Below are 6,162 nucleotides of genomic sequence, written 5' to 3' on the forward strand. Positions count from 1 at the left end.
TATTTAAAGGCAGCCCCCATGTTAACCTATGAGAGGGATAGGCCTTGCACAGTGAAAACCGATTTGGCAGTATTTCACTGTTAGGACATATAAAACACACTAGTATATATCCTACCTTAAACATACACTGCACCCTCCACCTGGGGCTACCTAGGGCCTACCTTAGGGGTGCCTCACATATAGTAAAAGGGAAGGTTTAGGCCTGACAAGTGGGTACACTTGCCAAGTCAAATTGGCAGTTTAAAACTGTACACACAGACACTGCAGTGGCAGGTCTGAGCCATGTTTACAGGGCTACTAATGTGGGTGGCACAACCACTGCTGCAGGCCCACTAGTAGCATTTGATTTACAGGCCCGAGAACCTCTAGTGCACTTTACAAGGGACTTACCAGTAAATCAAATATGCCAATCATGGATAAACCAATCAACAGTACAATTTACACAGAGAGCATATGCACTTTAGCACTGATTAGCAGTGGTAAAGTGTCCAGAGTCCTAAAGCCAACAAAAACCGGTCAGAAAAATTAGGAGGAAGGAGGCAAAACGATCGGGGATGACCCTGCAAAAAGGGCCGGGTGCAACAGACCCAATTGGGCTTTTTGTTTGTGAGTGATATTTAAGATACGCTGTTTAGGAGAGACAAGAACCTTAATGGAATATTCTGGTGCCCCGCCATCTCAGCCTTGTAAGCTAACCAAGACTTCTTCACCCAGAGTGCAGGAGGTTGTTAGATGAAAGTACACAGGGTGGAAATATCACACTTCAGGCTGTGGAGTCTGGTGGTCACCATAACTGTCAAGAAAGGGAAGGCATGGAGAGGGTCATGGTCACCACATTGATATGAATCTCCTTGTAAACTAAGGAAAACATACATCAAGCATCAAGTGTGAGATGACTATGCCCTCCCCATTGTTATCCAAACGTGAAGTGGAATGTATCACAAATCATGTAATAACACACATATCACAAGCACATATTGATAAAAAAATTAATTTCTACTGCACATATTTTATAAAACTGGCAACATATTTAAATTCAAATAAGACAACATATTCATCATATGATTTTAAAATTAATCAATAAAAAATAAAACAGAAGGATGAGGGAGGTGGATGAAGAAGGAAGGGGAAGGAAGAACACAAAATATGTTGAACACATCTGATGTGGTGGTAGGTAGGGAGGTCATATCACAGTACAGTTTTTAGATAACACAAAATAAATTAAATCCACTTTAAAAAGGTAATGTCCAAGTACAGTAAAATATGGAAAAAATGCTACAAGTCCAGCAAAAGTAAATATGCTGTATGGTCTGCGTGACCTTGTGTGTTGTCACCAGAGACAACACAGAAAATCTCATAGGTATGAAAATCTCATAACTTCATAGCTGCTACACGGTGCACCCTGAAAGTGCACCATACAGTAGATCAGTGGTTCTCAACCTTTTGAGTTCTGTTGACCCCTACTTTATAATTACTGGGACCTGGGGACCCCCGCTGAATCATTATTAGAATCAGGGTACCCTCCCAGTGAGTCATTACTGGAAGTCAAGCACCCCGACCTAAACTTTGTCAATGATTTTAACCTCAAAACAATACAGAAACAAGCATTTGCAATGCAATGCGTCTCGCATTTGCTCGAATTAGAGCTATTAACGTGATAAATTCATAACTGGACTTTTCTTGCCACAAAAACTGAAAATAAAAAGTAAAACAGTTGACATAGGCGAGCCGATTCAGAACGCTGCTACCGCCACCATGAGCGTGAGTGCAAAGGAGAGACACAAAAGGTAAAAGAAGTCTGCTCGCAGTGAAAGTTATCGCCAAAAGTGCAATTATTCATGTAACAGGGTCGATGGCCAAGGCGGTAACAAAACCATTCCAAGGAGGGACAAAAGCAAAGCATTTACCAATGAAAACAAAGGATTTTTGAACGGCAAGCCCATGAACGAGTGATAGTGATGGCGTGCAGTGGGTGTGGTTGAAAGCCCAGATACATACCAACACTTCGAAAAAGCAGCGCTTTCCCACTGCTATGCTCCACCTAAAACGGTACAGAAACAAGCATTTATCAAACACATACACAAGTGATGACATATTTTATTTAATTTGTAAACAGTAATAATTAAATAAATTAAAAATAATTTTGTTAGGAAGGCTAGAGCTTTTCTAAAGTCAGTTGAAGCCACACATTGTTCATACTATCACACTGTATTCTGTTTGAAGCACCCGCACTGCTACCACAGATCAATCTGAGGAATCACATTTCTTCATCAGCCTCCAGGAAATCCGTGATATTTACAGTATGTTACAATTTCCGATTGTACATTTATCCACCATATTTACATGCACTTTCTTTATCTGTTAATGTTTATTTTATTTTCTAAGCCGTCGTGGACTCCCTGACGAGACCTCTGGACCACCAGGGGTCCCCGGACCACAGGCTGGGAACCACTGCTGTACAGTATTGAAAGGGGATCGAGGTTAGGGGTGAGAATCCTGCATCCCGGGAAGACCCAGCAGCCTGAAGACCTCTGTGCTGGGCAGTCCTCAGAGAACAAATGCCCACCAAGAGAGTGCTCCTTCTGTCCGTATGTCCACTCACTTCCTGAAGGACATCCTTATATGATGAGTGCCCAGCACAGATTGTCCACAGAGTCACGGGTGTCTCGTGGGATGCAAGGAGTGATGCAAACGTAGCTGGGCCTGAGATGTTTGAGGGCTACAAGACTTCAGACCGACATCTTCAGGCCCCTTGGATGAGGAAGGCGCTGAGACAGAAGAGGTGTTGGCTCTGGGAGCAGATGGGACGGGCTCTTCAAACACCACTGTAGGCTGGCCCGTGGCTAGGGCAGAGCCATCCTCTGTGATGTTGTCTGCCCATTTTTTTACTAGGTGCAGGGAAAATTTAAGGTGCGTCAGCGTAATTCATAATATGCTTGTTATATGAAACTCTGCCATTACGCCAGCGCACATGCACATGAGAACAGTGGAAATAACCATGAGAGGTTGTTGTTTGTGGCAATTGTGTTTTTTTCAGTATTTCTTAACTCGGAATACATCCTCATGTCAAAAATTGACACAAGGATGCATTTGATTCTATAAAATGGCTCTGAATGACAGATTTACATTCCACGTAATTACGCGTAATTTTGTGTAATTATGTGAAAGCAAATCATGGGAACTTCTGTAGAACCAGCTGAGGATCCCGGAAGGAGAATACATACAGCAATCACTGTACAGCTCACTTTTTCTGCAACAGCACAGACAATTGTGTCCATGTCATGTGTCACCTAATTGCAGTGGCGGCAGGTAATTTGAGCAACTGGATGGGCGAGCGGGTCAGAAACGCACAAACATAAATACTCACAATCACTCATCTATATGCAAGCTCACTCACACCCATACATTCACAGGCGCTCAGACATACACCCACCATTCACAAGCACATACCCATGCACTTACACATTTCACAGCAAGTATGTACTAATACACATACATTCACACACACACACACACACACACGCATGCACACGCTAAATATTTTAAAAAAAGACAAACTTTCCGGGCTTCAATGGCGAGTATTTCCGAACTTGTAAAGATACTGTGTTTTGAAAGGTATGGAAGACTGCATTGATTAGAGCTTGCTGCAGGCAATGTTTGTTTTATTATCAGGGGAAATCAGCACTGAAAACAGGCCAAAAGGCCATAAAACCGTCCCACAACCAGCCAAAAAAAGCAGCCAATGCAATGACCTGTCAGCCCAGCCCTGCAGCCACTGTTTGACTGTCCTATGCACCAGCCCACCCATGAGTAGGGCACTGCCCACAGTGTGCTTTATGATTTGTACAATTCTAGAAAGGAAACCATAGGCAGCTCCTCATAACTTGTACACTTCACTGTCAGGCAAGACGGCGTAAGCTCAGGGCAAAGGCTAGAGTAATATTTACAAACTGGCACAGGGCCTGATTTGTGGGCGTTGCATGGATTTCTAAAGAAATGTAACACAAGTACTTGCACTGCATTACGTTGCACTTCAACTTGGGAGGCAATCCATGGGTGCAGCATGGGTGTTACCATGCATCCACCCATGGACTTTGACGTATTCCCAGATTTACAATGACTAGGAAACCTGGAAATGCGTCTAAATGAGGCTCCTCCCTGTATGAGGCGGAACTAGGATACAGAGCTTCAATTCTCCTCATTATTTTCTCTTTCCACATGTGCTGCAGGATACATAGAAAGAGGAAATGCCTCTAAGGATTGTTTTGTGCGGGATGTTGTCCTTTCTAGCACAAAAACAATCCTGCCTGTACTGCAGGCGCCCTTACTGTACAGGGCAAGGGTGCCTGTGTTGGCGCTAGACTGCAGAGTGTGCGGGTGCAAGGACGGAACACAAATGCTCAATATCTTCTGACCCCTCCTTTGCACCCAACACAGCACAGCAACTTTGTTTACTGCCTGGCCTTGAGTGACAGTTTAGTAAATGTGGCCCCAGATCTCAGAAGAGCATGGACATAGCTCAGTAGTGAGTGTAAATATTGGCATTCGCCCTCCAATAAAAAGCGATAGAACTGCTCAAAAAGTTAGTGATTGCCTGTGCTTCTGTGTCAGCCTCCTATGTCCTAGTGTCAGTTCTGGTCTCATGGCAGTTTCCTATTGACAATGCTCTCTGATGCCTGGAGATGCTCTAGTGTTACTGTCCTTGTGCGAACCTCCCCATGCCAGTGATGGAGCCCTGTGTCAGTGTTCCAGAATCCACATCCCAGTGGCATTGCCCACTGTGTCTCCATGTCAGTGCCTTTGTGTTACCCCCATCAGCACCCATGTCAGAACAGCTTGTTTCATGCATTCCATAGTCAGTGACTATGAAATCTCAGTGTTTATGTTTCTGTCCTAGTGTCACTCTCTCACTGTGGATTATTTTTGTGTTTTAGCCTTTCTGTGTCAGTGTCACAGTGAAGCTGTACCATGCCAGTGCCTCGGCACTAGTGCTCATGCCCGTGGTTTGGTGGCGCAGAACATATATATCAGTATGGATGCTCTTGTTTCTGTGCTCTCTGTGCCCGCGTCCTAGTGTCAGTGTTGATTTGCCTGTGTCGGTATCTTAGTGAAGGGGCACATTTGCCAGTACCCCTGTGCCATTGTGCCCGTTAGTGTCCAAGTGTCACTGCACCCACATCAATGTCCCCATGTCAGTGTTGAGGCCCCACAGCAGTGTACCAGAGACAGCGCTGGTGGCCTTTGTCAGTGCCCGTTTGTTATTCCTGTGCCACTGTGTCAGTTTACTGTTGTCAGTATCAGTGCAGTATGTCATTCTTCTCACATGATGTCAATCTCTGTTTATAAATCAATTATACCAGCAAAACTTCACTTTGAAACACTGTGGGCCCAATTCACAGAGGTAAAGTTAGACCACAAGTCTAACTTAGACCAAAAGTCTAACTTTACTACTTTTTGATATTTATAAAGAGAATTTAACTTTACTAGTAGTAACTCACCTCTGTGAATACCGAAAAGTAGTATAGTCAGACTTTTGGGATAAGTTAGACTTTCGGTCTAACTTTAATTTGTGAATACCGAAAAGTAGTAAAGTTAGACTTTTAGCCTAACTTTACCTCTGTGAATACTGAAAAATAGTATAGTTAGACTCTTGGGCTAAGTTAGACTTTTGGGCTAACTTTACATTTGTGAATACTGAAAAGTAGTATAGTGAGATTTCTGGGCTAAGTTAGACTTTTGGCCTAACTTTACCTTTGTGAATACCGAAAAATAGTAAAGTTAGACTTTTGGGCTAAGTTAGACTTTTGGTCTAACTTTACTTTTGTGAATACCAGAAAGTAGTAAAGTTAGACTTTTAGCCTAACTTTACCTCTGTGAATACCGAACAGTAATATAGTTAAACTTTTGGGCTAAGTTAGACTTTTGGGCTAACTTTACATTTGTGAATAACGAAAAGTAGTAAAGTTAGACTTTTAGCCCAGCTTTACCTCTATGAATACTGAAAAGTAGTATAGTTAGACTTCTGCGCTAAGTTAGACTTTTGGCCTAACTTTACCTTTGTGAATACCGAAAAGTAGTAAAGTTAGATTTTTGCCCTAACTTTACCTTTGTGAATCAGGTCTCGTGTGAGCAAGATGGCCGACGCGTAGAGAGGGGGCAGGC

General features: G+C 43.1%; 1 protein-coding gene across 1 annotated transcript in view; it reads right to left on the minus strand.

The window, feature by feature from the left end:
• The window catches only part of LOC138265045 (serine/arginine repetitive matrix protein 5-like), a 129,706-nt gene extending 127,681 nt beyond the window's left edge, over positions 1-2,025 (minus strand). The window contains exon 1 of the mRNA XM_069212592.1: positions 1,999-2,025. The gene's annotated coding sequence lies outside the window, so the exon portion shown is untranslated. The remainder of the gene's footprint in view (positions 1-1,998) is intronic.
• Positions 2,026-6,162: the final 4,137 nt, after the last annotated feature.

Source organism: Pleurodeles waltl, chromosome 11 (assembly GCF_031143425.1).
Source record: "Pleurodeles waltl isolate 20211129_DDA chromosome 11, aPleWal1.hap1.20221129, whole genome shotgun sequence".
NCBI lineage: Eukaryota > Metazoa > Chordata > Amphibia > Caudata > Salamandridae > Pleurodeles > Pleurodeles waltl.